The sequence below is a fragment of the Meleagris gallopavo genome, chromosome 10, assembly GCF_000146605.3.
Source record: "Meleagris gallopavo isolate NT-WF06-2002-E0010 breed Aviagen turkey brand Nicholas breeding stock chromosome 10, Turkey_5.1, whole genome shotgun sequence".
NCBI lineage: Eukaryota > Metazoa > Chordata > Aves > Galliformes > Phasianidae > Meleagris > Meleagris gallopavo.
In genome coordinates, this window is record NC_015020.2 from 20,961,244 (window position 1) to 20,981,781 (window position 20,538).

The following is a 20,538-nucleotide window of genomic DNA, read 5'->3' on the forward strand; positions in this document are numbered from 1 at the left end:
GGCTGGGGGCAGAAGGCCGTGGCCGGGGGGTGAATGCTGGACCGGAGCCCCTCATAGGGAACTGCTGGAGGGAGTCCAGAGGTGGTGGGACCTGGAGCGCCTCCTGATGAGGATAGGCTGAGAGCCCCGGGGCTGTGGGGAACGGAAGGATGAGAGTGGATCTGATCAGTGCTGATCAATATCTAACGGTGGGAGTCAGGAGGATGGGGCTGGGATCTTTTCATCCATTTTCAGTGACAGAATAAGGGGCAATAGGCACAAATTGGAACACAGAAGTTCCATCTGAACATGAGGAAAAACTTTACTGTGAGGTGGCAGAGTCCCAGCACAGCTGCCCAGAATGGTGCAGAACCCTCCTCTGGAGAGGCCCAAACCCACCTGGACGTGTTCCTGTGCAGCTCTGTAGAGAACTGCTGTAGTGGGGCTGGACTGGGAGCATGCAAAAGTTCCTCCTGACCCGTATGGGGCTGCTGAATCACGGCCTGAACCTCTGATTGATCACCTGAGGCGAGCAATGAGTCAGCCACAGGAGCACAGGTGAAGGCAACTCACCTGTGCTGCTGGAAGGGGTGGAGCCTGGCTGCACCTCTCCTACACCCATTTAAGAGCTGACTGCAGTGGGAAAGGATCTCTTCTGGAGATTCGCTCCACTGGAGTTTATCATGTGGGCCTAGGTTATGGGTGAATGTACCTATTATTTCTGTTTCCTGCTTTGGTGTAATAACATAATATCTGAGCTCTCTGTTATACCTTCATAGCTGTATATTTGTTATTTGCACAGTGCTATATCATAACATTGGTATATTCGTTAATTGTACATGACCTCTGTGGTTCTGAGACAGTATTTATTGCAGCCCTGACCTCTCATCAGCATGCTTGTGTCACTTACCTATGACAGCAGTGATGGTTTCTCCTGCCTGTTAGGTTCCAGGTGCCAGCCCTGAGCCATCTGACAACAGCTGCTTCAAACACTTTGTTATCCCTAACTGGTGGATAATGAAAGGTGAACAAAGCTGCTAGAGACCCTTGAGGGCTATGAGACTGAACCATATCCTGATTGTCCTTCTCATCTTGAGTTGCTTCTAGTTTGCTCCTTTCTGGGGTTTAGGAGAACAGGAAGAGGAGCTATGCCAGCCTGACCTGCTCCAATCCCACCACATTCCCATTACAACGATCAGCACAAAACGTTTGTCAGTCTCAAGACTTGCATTCTTCCACTGTTCAGTTGTGGTGATGCTGGCATTGAGGCCCCAGCAGTTTTCTTACTGTTGTCGTCTTACCTGTTTTTGGAGGGAGAAGTTTGGTAGGAAAATGCACCAGGTTCGCCCAGCCTTTGGACTAAGCCACAGCTGGGGGATTGAAGAGATGGGGGTTTTGTTTCCAGATTCCTTCCTACTTTTAGCAGAATTGCTGAAGTTGGGGAGGGTGGTCAGTTGGATTTGGGAAGGGATTTCAGGAGAAGCTTGCATGGAAAGAGGTTAACCATACGATGCTCAGTACAAAGAGCATCAAATATGCAAATTCTCATCAGCAATCCCATCCAAACAGGAGCTGGGAAACGTCTGTAAAAGATGACTGCATGAGATCTGTCTGCAAACGCTGTTAATTTCTGTTCCTTAACACAGATGGCTGAGCAAAAAGCCCTGGGAGGCTGCAAAGGAGAGCGCTGGTGAGCTCGTGCAGAGCTGCTGGGGCTGCGTGCCTCCAAGCAGCAGGGAGCAGAGAGCTGGGAACAAGGCAGGAAAAGCAGCAAGGAGGGAATGCTGCAGCCACAGCCAGGGACGGGCTGTGTTCAGCTCGGGGCAGGCAGAACTTGGCATAGAAATGAGGTTTCCCTGTCATGTTACTCAGCAGCTACAGCAAACATTGCTCTGAGAAAGCAGCATGCAGTATGGACTCTTTGCTCAGCTGTTGTTCAGCCCAACTCAGATGTTCATTTAATTGCAAGTCAAAAAGTCCCATGTGGTAATGAACTGGTTAAGAAAAAGCTACTTTCACCCTCACATCTTGACAGTGACATCAAGGCCTCCCTGCTTATGTACTCATAGCAGAGCAAATTCCCTTTACAACTCTCATCCTTATGGAACCAAAGTATCACCCATGGCGCTAGCAAAGATCCCTGCATGCAGGCATGCAAAGGCCCCCACCTGAGCTGCTGGGGATGCACTCTGCTGCCCTTTGCACCCAGGTGAGGCTAAGGGTGCCCTAGGCTAAGGTACATGCTTGACCCAAAATCCCCATGAGGAAATCACACTTACCCAATATACTTACCCTCAAAAACTCCCAGACATGTAACTTCCAGGCAAGCGTGAATGCAAATATCTGCCAAAAGAGAATTTTGACTTGCCCTGTCATCACCCTTCATCACAGCCAGGGCTTTTTTTCCTTCTTTTTTTTTTATGACTTTAGGAAAGTATTGGCTTTCTCAAGCAAGACATGTGTCCGCTGATGGCACCTACCAAAAGAGACCTCTGATCTCTGATGTAGTCAAGGCAGAGATATTTAATCATATGCATGCCCAGGAATAGTACAAGTTTCACAGGCATAGATAAATGCTCTGACTTTTTGCATTGCAATCCTTTTACTTTAGCATTTGCCACCTGCAGATCTCATGGAGGTTGACACATCTGCCAATACCCCAATTTTACCAAAAAGACAACAAATTTGAGGTGTTTGCTCTTTGGCACTCTCAAGTAGATTACGTAGCATGGGCTGCTTTCGCATCATTCAATATGATCCTTTAATAAATTGGATCCTTAAATAAATTACAGAAAAGATCTTGCTTTCCTGGAGGTTTCCTTCTGGCTTCTGTTACAAAAAAATACCCTGATCCAGAAAACAAAGCAAGAGATTCCACCAGTCCTTGCAAGGGTGACACTAACCAGACTACAGAGCCTCACGTCCCAGTGCTCCAAGTACCCTCTGCCCCCATCATTCCATCTGAAGGCATTTCTCTTTTATCCCTGGGCTGGAAGAATGGAGTTGGAAGGTGCATTAGTGGTAGCAAGTCAAAAGGGATTGCTGAGATGCTTCCCCACAAAATGTGTTGCACTGTAATGTTCACCACATGCTCTTACACTGAACTCCAATCTTAAGACTAGTATTTAAGGTGTAAATATTAATCTGGAGTTACAACCACAGTGTATGCACCCACCCACTTCATCCACTGAAAGAATAAGTAATTTTATGTTGTCTTCAAAAACACTGCTTTTGATGGTGAAAGTCAAGAATCATAAATAATAATTGCAATATTTCTTCTTTCAAATGTGTAACTCTGGATGATTGCTCCAGAGGAAAACACAGATTTTATCTGAGTGCCTTGTATTTCCCCTTCTGAAGCGTTTCAGAGATCAAACTGTAATAGTTTAAATCTGAATAATAAAAAATATATTAAATATTGAGCGTCACATCATCTGTTGTTGTTTGGAGGTATTTATACCAGCAGCAATACTACAGCCATCCAAGAAAGAAGTGGGAATGATGTCTATTTCTCCAGTCACAAGTAAACTAATTTTAAAAATGAACTACTTCCAGATGAGACTTTATTGTCCTGCTCATGAAAATGGGAAGACAGTGGCTAGAGGGGAAGTCATGCTTTAATTTAACAAGAAATTAGTGCAAAACACACATAACGTGGATGGATGTTTTGCAGCAATAAAGATGCAAAATGCAGCCAAGGAATTATTTGCTGTGAATTATTCACTTAGTTGTGTCATTTTCTGAACCCTCATGAAGGTTCTGTGGAAAGCAGAAAAAAAAATTCAAGCATATGCAAAGCAAAACAGCATCAAAAGTCAAAGAAGTCTCCAAGGGAGATGAACTTCAATGCCAGGAGAGAGTAAACAAATGGAATTATTTACAATATAACATTATCATTTGCGATGATATTTTATTCATTATTTAATCACACACTGAGTCTCCCCTGTAGCCTGTGGTAGATGGTGCAGCCATTTTGTTCCACCTGCCATGTATCTATGTCAATGGCATCGTTTACTTAACATCTGTGTGAACTGCACAACATGCTGCCTTGTGTTTGCAATCTTTCCCCACCAGCTAATGGGGCACACAGGCTGTGGGATGTCGGTGGGTGATGTGGCTGGGCACACGAAGTTCAACTTTTTTGCTCAAATTGAGCCTTAGATTCTTTTGCTACATTCGTATCCTCCATGTTGAAGATGTCATTCCAGTATTCAAGTTCGTTTCAAGAATCTCACTATGATACAATTTGCATAACCACGTGTATCAATCCGTGCTATGCTTAAGCACCTCTTGGCTTAATCCCCTAATTTGCAGGAAGGGGTGGGGGCAAGGGGTGGTTCTGTTCAGCAATGCAAGTCCAAGAAAGGAGGATTAGCCTAATCCAGCTGCTGCAGCTATTCAATTTGGAGACTAAGAATGATAAAACCAATTTTCCTAGTCTATCATGGTGATTGATTTGAGTCAAAGAAAAAGAGGGGGGGTGAGGAGGGGAAGGAAATCAGGGTATAAGTTAATGAAATCAGTGGAGTTATGTCAAGTGACACCACTGAGAATAAGGCCCTGCATTGGAAGCATCCCACTATTGCTGTGAAAAAAAGTCAATAAATTATTAGAAACCATATCACGATGAGTTTATCAACGCACTTTATCCCCTCAAGCACTACTTTCCAAATACCAGGTATCACTTGTACTGCCACTTAAGGAAGTGAGGAGCAGTGAGGATGCTTGAAGCATCGCCAGGCACTCAGCAGAGCCAGGAGTGGAAGGTGGCACTACGCTGTACATCCAAACTCATTAAGGAGATTCCCAGAGCTGTTGGCTGACACTGATTCAGGATCTGCTCTCGCTGCCAATTCCACCCATGAGCAGACCCCCACCAGAGTGTTTTGAGCTCCCTTCCTCCTTTTTCTGCTCTCAATGTGGTCTCGCTGCTGGTCCCCACCAGCACAATTGTGTGCTCTGTCCCCTTCCTATTGCATTGTCTCAAATAATAACGGCTCTAGCAAAACCTCACCAAATGCTTGGTCCTTCAGATGGTGATTGCTGAAAAGGAACAAATGCAAGCCCACAGGCTGTGAGCAACCCCCTTGTTGCATTATGGGGATGTCATGCTCAGCTTGACTTAACTTCCCGAACGCATTTGATCCTGGTACTGCAAACAGCCTAATGAAAACTGCATTAGCTTCATTTATTGTAGGTGATTTCTTAAAGGCTGATCTGTATTCCTCTAATAACCCATCCCCACCTTCCTCATTTAGGGTGTGCATGGAGCCAACCAAGACCTCAGCACAGGCTCTGACACTGACAAATGCCTCTTTTTTGATCACTTCAGGTTGTGTGAATCCATTGCATACACATCAAAATCAAACACAAAGTAAGGGGAAGCGTTAATTAAAGCACATCAAACACAGACTTGACAAGACCATGATTTAAGTATAAAACTGCCTCGAGAACCATGATTCAATATTTTGAATTGTAACCCACTTTTTATGTCACCGTACAGAACTGAAAAAAGAGAACACTTCCACCCTCCCCTCCCTCCATACACACACCCTTCATCTGCTCTATTTCATCTTTCAGCTCTAGTTGGCAACTCTATCTCAGTACCACCTATGAAAGAGGTGACATAAACAGCTGGAAGAGTTGAAAGAGAAGAAAAACTTGTAAACAAGTTACCAGTCCTCATACCTGTCCCCTAACTCCAAAGGCAGAAAGAACAACACTTCTTTCAGAGGATGCAGCTTTTCTCTTCAGGCTCCAAGGCTGAGAATTGCACGTAGGTTTGCCTGTGACTCCATAACAGAGATCATCCTAAATCACAGGAATATTTAAAGAAAAAACAAGTAGGCACACACATGGAACTCATCACTTGCCTACTAGGAATTCATACTCTGATCATTAGGGAACAACGAGGGTTGATTTTCAAAAGGTTTACACTGGATGTAAATCTGATGCGTACACAAATGCTTTGGATCAGAAGTCTTGAGACTAAAAACTCTCATGAGATTCCTGATACTCTTTGCTTAAACTTGTACTAGAAACTCGAAGGGAACATGAAAACTACAATAAAAAATAGAAATTAAACAAACCTTTGAATCTACATGTACATAAATGATATAACCACTCCCCCTGAAGCCCATGGAAGAGTCAGCCATAGGCAGCAACACATCACTGTAGTACAACAGAGCAGTAACCCAGAAGCAAGCCAAAGCACTAGCACTGGGTGTGGGCATATGCATCCCATATTAATTTGTTAAGTGCTTTCCAGACTATCTCCCATCCTTTAATGTCAGAAAGGCTTATGAGAATATTGAAAAGGCCAGCCAAGCCTGGCCTTTGACACCAGGAGACAAGACCTCCAAGTCAGAGCCTGTTGGGAGTATAATGTTAACTCTCCTCCAATACTGTGCCATTTCCTTTTATCTTTACTCCAGGTATGTCCTCTTTCTTCCTCTTGATTTCAGGCTAGACGTTTTACTTTTTACACTTCTCTGTATGTAACACTCTTCTATTTGCTTCTCTATCTGAAGAAATGAATGCCTTTTTTATCAGTAGAAATTGATCACTTGCACTTCTGATGAAAATAGCTATTCTATCTGATGCATCATGGCATCCCAAGACACCTATCATGTGATGCATGGCACTGCGATAAGATGCTCTTACACAAGAATAAGATTTTCTCCCAGAGCAGCAAGAATGTTTCCTGGAGTCCTCCCCACTGTTTGCTGGGAACACAGGGCTGGCCCCTGGCTCATTTTGCCATCTTCTGCAGTAGCCACAGCCTGAAGCCTTTTGTATGTCCTCAGTTTTACAATGAATTTACCACCAAGATGTCTTTGGTGTGCTGGTCCTTACTTGGATGTGGCAGGGAGTGAAATTTAATTCACAGCAGGATTATTATTATTATTGAGTTGGATTCATCTGAAGGAACACAAATGTCATGCCATTACTCCCATACATCATTTCCCGTTCTTTGCCATCTTCATTCAGAACAATCTCAGCATCCTTTATTATTGTCTTCAAGTTTGCATCTGCTGACCCAGTTTAATTTTCCTATTTGCATCTTCACGTTACCGCACGCAAGTTATTGAAGTTAACGCGTGTCATTTATCTTATTCCTTCCCCCCAAAATGTGTACATTTGGAAATCTGATATTCATTACTCTTTTTGACGGATCCTGGTACTGCTTGAAAGTGCTCCACAAGACTTATCTGCATTGGCCACATTGATTTATCAGATTAATTTAACTTCTTTGAAGAGGCTCTCAGTAATAATCAGCTCTATTGTGTTCACAAAAATAATTCTAAATGAAGAAATGTTAATTAAGATCCAGGGTTCTGATTTGGCTTATTGTAAAGATAAGGGGAGTTCCAAAATTCAGTTCTGTTTGGCTTCCAAAACCTCAAAGAAGCTCAGTGGTCCTAGAAGCAGAAGGCTACTTCAAATGCTCCCAAACTGTTCTGCTTGTTCAGGCCTCTGCTCTTGATCTTCCCTTGCATTATCCTAAGGACAAAGCACACAGTGAAAGCATTAGTAAGGTAAAACTCCTCATCTCTTGGTGTAGGCAATATAATAGAGACGAAGGCTTCCAAACAGCAGGGAAATATATAAATATAAGAGAAAAAAGAAAACCAGGAGATGCTAGAACACAGGTGGAACCTTTCACAAACCAGACCAACTGTATTAAGAAGTGTACACTTCTATTTTTCCAAGTTTTCTCCATATTCTCAGTACCACCACCACCTGCTGAAGGATGCCTCGCTGTTTTCCAAGCAAAACTGTGTTCATTTAAAATGAAATGCTTTCTTAGTGGCTTCTCCTAATGCAAGCACTGTTAGCAAAACTGCACCTATGTGTCTACAGGTAGTGTCCTTTCAGGGATTTTCCAGCCTCCAGCGGGGAGAAAGGGCTCAGATACCAGTCTTTGTGGTAGCTACTTAAACACAAGAGCTACTTTGCACTCTGCATTAAAAACATGCTTTGAAATAAGGTTAAAAATCAACAGTTATGGGACTATCAAAGAGTCAATTACTGACTTCTTTATTTTTTCCAAAATAAAATAAAATTAGGAGAAGCACTTAATGCCCTGCCTGCATCTCAGTTATGTTAATACTAAATCACATGCAGTCTGTAAAGGTCTTCCACAACAGAGATTTGAAGCAGCCCTGATAAATAATTCAGATGATTTATGTAATTTGTTTAAAATGCAATACACTTCTTTTTCTTGATAATTTCAGACACGAGTGCCTGTTATAAATGTAATACTTAGTTGGAGACAAGCTTCATATCAAACAATTCTTGAAAAAAAACATGGTGTGGAAATGGATGTCTAGACATTGCGTGGATCTCTGGGTGTGAAGAGGCACTCTTCCCAAATTGTCTCAATGCACACATTTCACACTGATTGCTGGACCACAATGCTGAGCTGAGGCTCCAGATCTGCTGCCTGCTCCTCCTAATCTTGGCAGCCGAACACAAGCTGAGAGACTTTCCCACACCATCCCAACTCACTTTTCTGGAATCACCTCATATTTCAGAGGCAGGATCCATAGTCAGGCTATTCTGATGAGACAGGGCATTGGATTGCACAATCACTGTTGTCACAGCCAAAGGTGATGGTGGACATGAATGATAGGCAACCACATCTCCCCAGTTTTGTAGAAGTGGCTCTGAAACATTTTTGTGCTTCGCTGTCACAGTTCATTTCAATATTGCAACTGACAATTAAAAAGGAAACAAAGGAAACGTTAAGGCTGGTGTACTAGCCCAGACTGAGGGTCTGACTGTGAAAGATCCTGCCTGCTTTAGCCAAGACCAACACATGCAGCTCTGTCATCCATCTGGAAAGGGAACGGTTGATGTTCAAACACAATCCAGAGAGAGTGAAATGAACGTGCAGGAAGGAGATTTCTTCCATTTCTAGCCCTGTAGCTGAGAGATAAAGAGGGCAGAGAGCAAAGTCTGTTCTGTTCAGGGAACAGCTTTGTATCGCATTACTCTCAGAGGCTTTTGTCTGAATTAATAAACAGTGCCTTAAGGGAAGAGGTTGGAAGCAACTTTGGCAAGATGTTAGCCCTTCCTTAGTTGAGGAGACAAGCCAGCAGCCATACGGCACTTATGGGATAATCTGCCCATAGGGAAGCTTCTTCTTAGCACTCATTAGTTAGAGGTGCGTTTATACCCTGAAGCATGAAGCACAAATCTGGGAATTTTAAAAGCATTAGTAATAAGAAATCCACAATTAGCATTGTTTCGGCTCTTTTTAATTGACCATAATGCAAATATATTTAAAATGTCTGAAAGATACTTGAAAGAAATTCCTCTCTGCTGGTATCATGTTTAAATCTGTTACAATGCCCAAAGAAAATTAACCTACATCTTAAATAATTCATGCATTTATTGGGTCAGAGGCTCTTTCAGATCTGATGCTCTGCCAATGGAAATGGCAGAGACACAAATGAGAAATTAAACAGGAGCATTACCCATGAAGTTTGAAGCTGGATCAAATCCCAGGCCTCTTGACGCGGGACATGTATGGATGAAAAGCTTGTTTTCAGGTGTGCTCCTTCCAAAAGCAATGAAGGTTTTCCTTACAAGTGCCCTGCATTCAGGTCATATTAGTCATAAGCAGAGCTACACAGTTCAGCATAGTAATAATAAATTGGGAAAGATATCCAAATGCAGGAAGAGTTCAACCTATCCACAGTGCTGTGAAGACCTCCTGCAACATCAGTGAACAGACAACACTGACTTCTAAAGCTGAGACTTACAGAGAAGAGAATATGAGCAGTTTAGTGATAGAAGTTCTGCTTAAACTTTGTAAAAATCAGCACAGCAGCTGTGGGCTGCACCCTACAGGTGCACTGAAATGCCAATACTTCAACAACATGTACCAATGACATTTTTTGTGCATCACTTCCCTTTAATAGGCTGGTGACCACTTAACACGTATTGTAATGAAGTGGATCTAGCTGAGGTATGCCAAGTAATTTAGCTTTTGATATAACTCTGCTAATTCACCCCTGCTGTGGCCTTTAGCACCCCCAGGTAGCCATTCCCTGGATCTCATATAAAAAATGACTGCCCATCATGATGAACCCATGTGGTTGGTTTATATTGCAGACAAATATCTGCTAGAGATGAGGTCAGGGCCACTGAACTCACTTTATTTGTGACCCTAAACCAGTTTAGATCTTTGTTTTTAGAGATGAAAAATGACTGCATTAACCCATGCACTGCAAAGCAAGCAGCAGCTTTCTGCTATCGTGAAGTCAGCACAACACACCCCAGGACAAATACAGTGTACAAAGGCTGAGCTAAAGTCCTGGAAGGGGAACTTTTAGATCAGCTGTTACTAGTGAATTCTCTCTGTTGGAAGCACTCCAGGGATAGTTGATTAATTCAATCGGGGCATTGCAAAAGACATGGATAAGCAATCCAACATCCATTTGGGAGAGGTGGTAATGCAGCACTGCACTGTTCCGAGATAATCAAAATGTCAGCCTGGCAACTCTGCTGATATGATCATTAAAGATGGGCTCAATTCCATGAAAACTCCCAGGTTTTTCATCCCTTGAGATGGAAACAGCTTTACCCCACTTAGAAGAAAAATGAATATTTTGCATATATAAAGCTCTTTCATCCCCAAGGACTTCACTCAATATGGACTAGATTTTAAAATAGACTTCCAGCATTTGCCTTTGGAGTTGTGAACAATTACTATACTAACTGCCCTACAATGTACAGGGAAACCTGCTTGGAGATGATCTCAGTATAATCATGAATGCACAAAAAGCAAAAGGATTACAGTCTCATTGCTTCTCACCTGCAAAAATTGAGTGCATGTGAGAAAGTGATACGTGGAGACTTGAACAGACAGATGGAAAATAATTTTTCACTAAGGACAAAATTCTGTAGGCTGGTAACTTCCCTGTCACTGAGCAGCAGTTTTTGGACAAAAGAATGTTAGTATGTGGTCACAGGATCCTGGGGCTCCTAACAAGATTTCCCAGTGTATTTTATATAGAGAATCTTCATGCAAGGTCTAACTTTTCCAGAAAAAAGCGCGCTCAACTGGACGAGTAACTGCTCCAAAGAGAAGCACGAAACCTATCAGAAAACTCTTCACACCTGGCTCTGACCCTATCATATTTAAAGCACTTGATACAGTCTGGTTAATAATGGCCATTACGGATAAGTACTTCTCAAGTGACCTGGTTCTAGTGCTTATCATTCCTATGAGCCTGCAGATACTGATTAATTCCAGCTCTCCAAGAAGGCATTGGCACCAAGTCAGGGAGGTTGCAAGAACACCAGGAGAATGCATGGAACACCTACATTTCTTAAAAAAAAAAAAGAAAGAAAAGAGAAGAAAAAGAAAAAAGGCCATGAAGAGAACAACTCTTGGAAAAGCTCATTAAATACAAAAGCAAATGCTAATTACGTACCTAGCACGATTAGTTCTTCTTGCATAGGGAATTCTTTAATCCAACCACTTGATCTAATCCACCTGCATAATAAATGTGTTATTACGTTAAAGGAGGACAGAACAGTACCTTTCTCATTGCTCTAATAGAAAGTAAGTAGTGAGTTATTTTGCAGCGAAGCAGGAAAAGCACATCTATTTTCCATGCATGACATATGCTAACTGAGAGCACATTGGACAGCAGCTACGTTATCATTAACCAGCATTTATAAATGAAGGTTCACAGGAAGAGTAATGAAGGCTGCAGCATTTCTTTTAACATATTCTCCCATTACATATCTATCCCAATAACCTCCCAGGAAAATAAGGAGGTCAAGAGAACAGTCAAAGTTGACGATGTTGAATTTCAAAACTACTATTATTAAACATGGTAATTTGGAAAGTAAGAACTGGCAGAAGAACTGCAGTGTGCCAGTTAAACCAAAGGTGACCAAGGCCAACAAAGGACTCGAGCACGTCCATCAGTCAGGGAGAAAGAGCAGAGAAAGTAAAAATTGGACTGAGGCAATCTCCAGCTCTGGTGTATTTACAGAAAGGGAGGAATGAGTAATATGCCAAGTGAAAATGAGTATATAAAACAAAAAAGCAAAGTAAAATGAAATGCTGCACCAAACGCATCCCCTAGCTCATAAATACAGATGCTGGAACCGCAGAAGGCTGCTGGTTTGAGTCACTTCAAGGTCTCTTGTGTACAAAAACTGATATACACAGTACTGTGGTTTCACACAAACTTATAAATAAGGGCTCCCAAGAACAGTGTAAATAAAATTTACCAAAAAAAACCAACCCAAAAACACCCCACAGATACAATGTGTAAGTGGGAAGAGCTGATTTTTAAGAGTAAGAACTCAGCTGCAAGATTTTTCTAGAAGCATATGGCCATAGCAAATGGGTAGGTCTCCTAAGAACTCTTCTCCAGAGCAGCTTCTGATGGCTGCACCTCCAGCAGGTGGCATTTTTGGTAGGGACATCTGCAAGGGTACATCCTGACGGCACGTTGAGCCACCCAAGTGCACACACACATTCATTAAGGCCAGCAGAGATGTTCCACTAGAATCACAGCACAAAGGGAGTTAGCAGCTCCCTGTAGCAACTTGTCAAATAAAAGTTGCTTTGCCACTGATTTTCTCCTTGGCCATTGTTTGTGGTGACTTACTACAACAATTTACATAAGCAAAAACCAGGAATATATGCCTTACGTGCCTTCCACAGCTTGCAGCCCACTACACAACGTGTCCAGTCTCCTATCCTTCCACAAAGCCTCAGAGCAACAGGAAAAGAGAACACAATTTATTGAAGCAGGCCCAGAAGCCCCCAGATGGCAGGCAGTCACAACAGTCGTAAGAAAGAAATAACACAGCTAAGTAAAAAGAAAGCTTACACAGCTACTGCTAAACTTACCAAATAACACCCTCCCCTTCAAGGCTTGAACTGAAAATGGAAGAACTACACAGAAGCAAGCAAATAGAAATGAAAATCTTGAGGATAAACTCAGAGCCGCGTCCTCATTACACAGCCTTAATGTAAGTCACAGGGCTGGCACAGCAACATGAACTCAGTGTATTCAGAGTTTCGGGATGTTTCTCCAGCACCTCTAAATAGATTCAATTAAACGTCTTTAAAAAGAGCACTGGAATTCACCACTGGAGATGCAGGCATGTGCTTGTGTACTATAGCAAATAGACATTGGAGCAGTAAGTCCTGGAGTGCAAAACCTATACTTCCTGTTTGCTCAGACTGAAGGGCACAGAGTTTTTATAGGGTAGAAGAATATACTGCTTAAACAAATGCTGACTTATTCAATCTTGAAAGAAAAGGCAATTTCCCTTCCTCAGTGTTTGCTGAACCCTTTGTTAAAGTAAGCACCAAACAAACGAATTCTCAACAAAAATTTTACTCCCTTCTCTCTGCAACTGGTGTCTTCCAGCCTGTATTTACAGCACAGAAACATATCATGCAAGATATATACCAGCAGTTACTGTTATTAGGCATAGATTTGTATTTTGAGTTGTTGCTGTAGCAGTGTAATGATTCCCTAAAGGGCTCAAAGCCCTGGCCATGCTGCACACAGGGCATGTTGCAAGGATGGTATGCTGAGGAATATGTGAGATTAATGCAACATGTCTTTGCTGTTTGATTTCTGAGACAGAAATGGAAGAAGTTCCAAATATTTGGGAAATTAGTTTGTTGTTTGTTTTTTTTTTTCCTATCTTTCTTCCCCCACATAAAAATTCTAAACTCCTCAGTGCCAAGTGCACACCAGTACTGAAAGCCTGAAATTCTGAAGTCTTCAAGGACAGAAACTCAGTTCCCCTTCCAGGTCTGTTTCAAAGATATGATGTCAGGATGTGATAGCAGCTAACCTGCACGGGTATTGCTGAGAAGAGCTTTCAAATATTCACGCAACTGCTATCGCTGAATAAGCGTCGTAAGTGCTAACACAGCATATCTGACCTTACATCTGCTCCCTATTCAGCCTATTATTGGATTTAACTAAGTGAAAGGCAGAAATGAGATGTCATTTAAGATGGATTCTCTTACTTTTTTTCTCTTGTAGCATTATCTGGGATTCACACATATTCACAAGCTGAAGATATGTACTTGCTTTAGGAGGTCTGACAATCTGATAAGAGATGTAACACTTAACACATTAGCCAGAATGTTATACTGGCCTGAATTCAAGGCAACGTTCAGCAGAACATTCCTAATACCTGTCATTATTATCATCTGAGACTGATAAAACAAAAGACACAGCCAAAACTCAAGTACTTGATACTTCTCCATAGAGACACAGGGGCTCCAGCTCCAGCAGAAGTGATGCTGCCTAGTTACACCAAGTCATATCAGCAATCAGCCCTATTTCTCCATGCTTCTCACCAAATTCTCACCTATAGCTGAATCTTCCCCATTCTCCGAAGATGCTCTACTGGTATCACATTGGCTGGATGGAGGATGCAGCAACGATTCTCATCTCCAAGTTTAGCACTGTTACTACAAACCTCTCACAGATGCAAGTGCTATTCCATGCTCAGCTGCAGCTAGTTGATATCTAGAAGAAGCAGTTAAAACCAAAGCTGAGCTCTTAATTTGCTAGTAGCCCACCAACGTGTCTTTTACTCTGCATGCGCTGTTTATTGTGCAGAGCCATGGCAAAAACATAGAAGAGTTTAAAGAATAGCTTCAGAACCAAACATCACTTTATAGGACCGTTCCAAGCATTCACTCCTAGCTCCCATCTCTCTTTAAGCAGCAGCAGTGTCAGGATGTTTTCTTTATGTCTGTCTTTATGTCTGTGTCTACTTCCACAGTCAGCTCTTAAATCACTTCTCCCTACTTCAAAGTGAAGAAATAAGTACAGTCGTATACTCCTCACAGCAGGCCTTTTCTGACTCCATTTTATGATGCTTTGGACTTCCCCAGAGCCAATGGAGTGAGGAACAAACACAGGATATTCCCTCTTCCTCTTCTCCATCCTCAAGTCTTCATATTCCCATTTTGGACAGAGCTGAAATGCCAGATAAGCTCACAGGTTCACAGCACATCCCAGTCTTAACATCTTTATCGGATGGAAACTGAAAGGCAGAGCATGCAGTTAAGGAATGACTGCTCCATGGGCACTGTAGAAGCAGATCAGCACAGCATGGCAGAATTTTGGGCCAGTTACTTCAGGCTAGTCCTTCCTTGCTGTGCGTGGGCTAGGTGTCCATTAGCAGAGAGATTAGGTGCATCTCTCCTGAGTTAGTTTCATGCTACAGAAATCCACTTTATGCACTTCAAGAACCACAGTGCATTGAATGAGAGATTACCTTAAAAGCTCACTGCTGACCTGAATTAAAACATCAGGGTAAACATCCACCCGGCAAGCAAAATTTTCCTCTGTATCCAGGTGCTGTTTTGACCTGATTTACAGCACAACATAATGAAGTCTGAGTAGTTACAGTTCCCCAATGTTAGTCACTACTCACTGATTAAAGAAATATCACACTAAAAGAGCTGATGAAATGAGGTCGACAGGTAAGGAAGAAGAAAAGGATGGAAACAACTTACAAATTCAAAATCTTAGAAGCCTTGAGTTACTTTCATTAAAATGCTTTACTAACAGAGAAAGAAATCAGCATTAGAAACAAGTTCTCAGAGCCATAATCCTCCATTCTTTTTTAAACTTTATTTTGGCTTTTAACTTTTTTTTTTTAATTAGTGTTTCAGTGGCAGATGTGATCAAAGCTTCTCTTTCTGAAGCAAGGAAATAAGCTTACTTCAGCTATCTCAGTGATAGATGCATTTCCAGTGCTTCCACTCTCAGTTCCAACCTAGAGGCAACTGATTTATTGTCTTTCTAGAATGCCTTTAACAGCTGTCTTTGGGTTTTGTGTAGTTATTTAACATTCAAGTTTTCATTTTATGCATTAATAATCCCAGTGGAGGTGCTTCTTTACCACCTTTCGGTTGTGGTTTGCAAAATAATTTACAGATGCTGAGACTAATTATTGCCCATGAGGTTCTGCTCTGCCAGGACACACTGCCTTCCCCGCCCAGTGACTGCACAGAGCAGTAATTCACTCAGACTGATACTGGATGAACCTGGAAGACACCAGCAAGGCCTTGATGCCATAAACACCTGCACACAGAAAAGTGCCTGCGCTGCAAACAGATTATTGAAATCAAGGAAGAAAATGAGCACAACCCTTTCTTTGGGTCATTCCTGGCATAGATTAAAATGATCCTAGGAAGGTTTTGAGAACGCGTGGTCAAATCACAGTGCAGCTAGAAAAAAATGAATCTTAAGAGTAACTAACAGCTGTGTGGCAGACTAATGAGGAAAATATCAGCTGTCCAAAGGCTAACACCCATCTGCATAGATACAGTGGTATCGCATGGAGGAAGAGATACAGACTGGGAGGTGCACAACTGCAGCATCCGAACTTACAGCACGCAGAGAGTGCACAGCACATGAAATATAAATTAAGTCTGTATGCACACTTGGCAAATAAATAAAATATTTAACCACTTAAGGAGATAAGAAATAGATGGATGCATAAAAAGAGGATTACACTGCATAAAGATGAACTAAAGCTGGAACTCCTTTGGGGTTAAAATCCATTCTTGATCTCCAGTCTCCAGGGTTATACTTGCTCTCTCTCACTCTGATGTGAATGAAGGTTAGTTAAGTCAGTTACAAGCTCAACTGAGCATCTGAACTGGGCTAAGCAAACCTGATCCCTACTTTGTCCCTGGCCAAATAGCAACACACAGGAGAGCCAGCAGTGCTCAGCAGGATAAACAGCCCATGAGGGTCAGCCCTCCAGTCTCCCTGCCTGGGAGTGCTGGCAGTGCCAAGCACGTGAGTTGATGTGACAGAACAAGAGAGCAGCAATAAGTCCCAGATAGCTTACTGTTGTCTTGGCCATCCAATAAACTCAAGCTTTAAAAGCAGATGTGAACCCGAGAGCAAAATATTTGCATGAAAGCAAAATCTATGCTTGTTTTTAATAAATAACAACAGTGGCAGTTACATACCTGAAGAGAGGCATTTTCAGAAAGAGATGCGAAAAAAAAAAAGAACTGTCAAAAAATACTGTTCCTATTTCCACTAACCAAAGAGAGCATAAAGACACCTACAGATGCCGTAACTATTGAAGGCTCGGCAACTGAGATGCCAGACTTTGCTCAGGTATAGATATAGGTACTTCTAGAATCATTTTAAGATCATTTTAAATGTATATGCAATTTAAATAAGCAGAAAGTGATCCTAGAGCTTACATATAATATGTAAACAAAGAATACTGAAATGCATGATTTTAATGTCAGTACTCGGTTCAAAAAACATCCATTTCAAATAGCAAAGGACAGAGGGAAACACACAGCCTGCATTCATAGCATGCTTGTTCAGACAGCCATAATTTTTCCTAGACTGCAGCCTGCTCTCCATTTCTTACTCTCTTCAGCTTCAAGGTGTGCTAAAGCAGGGATGCACGAGGAAGAAAAGGTCTCATTTTACAAAGCACACACAGTCAGGCTAGGTATGATGGCAGCCAAGGCATGAGCAGAGTATCCTGTTAGAGCCAGGTACCAGGGGAACAGAGATACAGCCAAGGTTAGATCAAAATACAACCCAAGGTCCAAGAAGCAGCTCAGAATGAAAGCAGAGAGCTCAGCTGCTGCCAGCAGAGGAGCACTTATTTCACTTCCCAGAGGCCAGGTGCAGTGGAAGCTGCAGGCCTGATGAAACCCTTAGAGAGACTGTTAAGGAGACACAGATGGAAAATAGATCCAGCCCACACCTGAGCATCCTCAGCCCTCACCTCCCTCCTGCTGCAGGAGGCAGTTCTGGAGATGATCTATTGATGTCACGTATCATAGGGACCACTAGAGAACATGAGCAAACCTCCTGCTGGCTCCAGCTCACTGTCTCATTTCATAATAACAGTTAGCCTTGCCTCCTTGTGGTTACGTCAGTCCAGTCAATGAGAAAGCCAGAGGCACACCTTGCTTCGCAACTCCAATTTGCACAGGGAAAGCAAGCACATTTGTGGCTGCTATTTAACTTCTTCCTCATCTAAATTCATCTGAATCAGACCCTCAGGCTGTGTGATGATGGTCAGTGCAAGCTACAGCAAATCACAGAGCTCTCTTTCTCATCGGGACTTCCTACCCAAATGTAAATGCAGAACAAAGCAAACCTCTCATCATTGCACTTCTGCTGCTTAGCTGCTTACTAAACACTTCTTTAAATGAAAACTGTTCCATGGACATCTCATTCAGTAGCAGGGCACTCCAAGGACACAGAAGGGTTAATGCGACTGGTATCAGAGTATGGCTCCATGAACAAACTGCTGCAGGGTTATGGAGTGCAGCTCCACAGCACGTTAGCTGCTCCACAGCTCTTCTCCAACATCCCCTGGAGTGACTTGTTCATACAGCCAGAATGCTGGGAGTGTGCTGGCCTGTTAGCAGCAATGCGTGCTTATTGAAAGGAGCAGATGTTAAGAATGGTTTAAAAGGTTAAGAATCACAGCATGTCTGGAAAAAGAAAGGAAATACACAGATTATCCTTTTAGTTAGCAAAATGATTGCTTGGTCCCCTCTGAAGGCCCAGTTACATCCCTCATTACTGGTGGCAACAATGGCTGCAGAGATGGGAGACGCTAGGTGGGGAAGCAATGCAGTGGCAGGGGGAAACTTGTGATCTTCAGGCCATCCTTCACAGAGTAACAGGAACAAGGTCAGAGGTTCTGAGCCTCTGACCATTAAGGCTGGAAAAGACCTCTAAGATGCTCAAGCTCAACCCACTCCACCATACCCACCTCCTATGTCCCACAGTGCTACACATCCCCACATCCCCACGGTTATGGATATCCCCAAGGGACAGTGACCCCATCACTCCCTGGGCAGCCTGTACCAATGGCTAATAGAGAATAAATGTTTCCTAATGTCCAACCTGAACCTCCCTTAGTGCAACTCAAGGCCATGTTAAAGCCTTAAGAGATGTTTAAGGGCAGTTGGATGCTGCCAAGAGGAGGTGTCTGATTGCTACAGCAATATTTACTTCTTTTTCAGGAAAAAGATGGTGAATCACACCCAAACTCCTCAAGCTGTACCTAGTCTACAAGTGAGTCAACATATACTATGTAAAGTCTGTCTGTGCATCCAGCTGCTATCAGTAGAAAAACATTCAATGCCAAATAAAGTTACCACATAACTGTGAGAACTTGCTCTCAGGAAAAGCAGAGCAAAGGCCCTTGACCAGGAGCAGGAAAGTGCCAGCTCAGGCCCTCTTTCCTGCCATGTATCTCTGTGCTCTGGCTTTCCCTGCTGGGCTCACCTCCAGCACAGTTCCTGTCTTACTAAAGCACTACAAGGAGTTATGGTCTTGAGATTTCTAAAACTTTTTCAAGAGTTAGGGTCACATACAAGTCTTAATTAAAATCACACACCAAATAAACCTTCCCAAATCAAATAATCTTTTTTCCTGAGGTCAATCAATGTGTATGGGGCTGCTGGATCACGGCCTAAACCTCTGATTGATCACCTGAGGTGAGCAGTGAGTCAGCCACAGAGCACAGGTGAAGGCAATTCACCTGTGCTGCAGGAAGGGGTGGAGCCTGGCTGCACCTCTCCTACACCCCTTTAAGAGCTGACTGCCAGTGGGGAAGGATCTCTTCTAGATATCCACTCTGTTGGAGTTTACCATGTGAGCCCAGGATAGGGTGAATGTCCTTCTTTCTTACTCTAGTGTAATAATTACATCAGCCAAACTCCTGAATATACTATATCATCTGTATATTCATTGATTGTACAACTGTATCATCTGTATATTCATTGTTTGTACACAGTGTAACTGCTCTTCTTCCTGACCCTGTAGAGACTGGCATTTTCTTCATGCTTTGTTTACAGTCCCATTGACTCCAACACTATTATTGTTTCAAATTACTATTAAGGTAGTGAATCCAAAGCAGTGCTGTTTTTTCATGGAACCTGAAGGCCAGGTGCATCTTCCTTGTTCCATTCTGAATTGCACCAAACAAGCTCTGAGCAGTCCAATGATGACCAGCCATGTGACAAAGCTGATGCCCATTTCTCCATCTAAGCTGGCTCCTCTCTTGCACCCATTTCCCTATTCCCTATCTATGTTATTTCTTACCTGGCTGCTCCCCAGTGAGGATTGCTGCACAGCTGTGCCACTGTCTGTGCTGAAATACAAAGATAGGCAGGGTCAAGTGGAAGGATTAAGGGCTGCTTAACCTCCTGGTGCTCCGGGTGGCTGCAGCCTGGGTTGCTGTATTTCATGTGTTGGCCTCACTCTCCTACATAAATCAAGATCAAAATGTTCTGTTTTTAGAGATAAAACAAAACAAAAGATGCCATTTAAACATAGGAATTAATTGTGGGCTTGGTGTTAAAATGTGAATCTATTAATTAAGCTGGATAGATGCATTTTCTTAATATATTCTGCAGGTATTACTGCATGACTTCAGCTTGTATGATGTTACAGCAGGGTCTCCCATCAGATCTTACTGCAATAGCAAACACTGGCAGGGCAGTCTTGGGCCTTTCTTCACAAAAGAAGGAAAAGG

The 20,538-nt window shown here is 42.6% G+C and overlaps 1 long non-coding RNA gene across 1 annotated transcript; it reads right to left on the reverse strand.

Moving 5' to 3' along the window:
* Positions 1-3,174: 3,174 nt before the first annotated feature.
* Positions 3,175-20,389, reverse strand: LOC109369308. The gene is made up of 3 exons (XR_004160808.1): positions 20,106-20,389; positions 11,427-11,488; positions 3,175-7,482 (listed from the first exon to the last, which is right to left on the reverse strand). It is a non-coding gene; the product is annotated as an uncharacterized LOC109369308 (long non-coding RNA).
* Between the last annotated feature and the right edge of the window lie 149 nt (positions 20,390-20,538).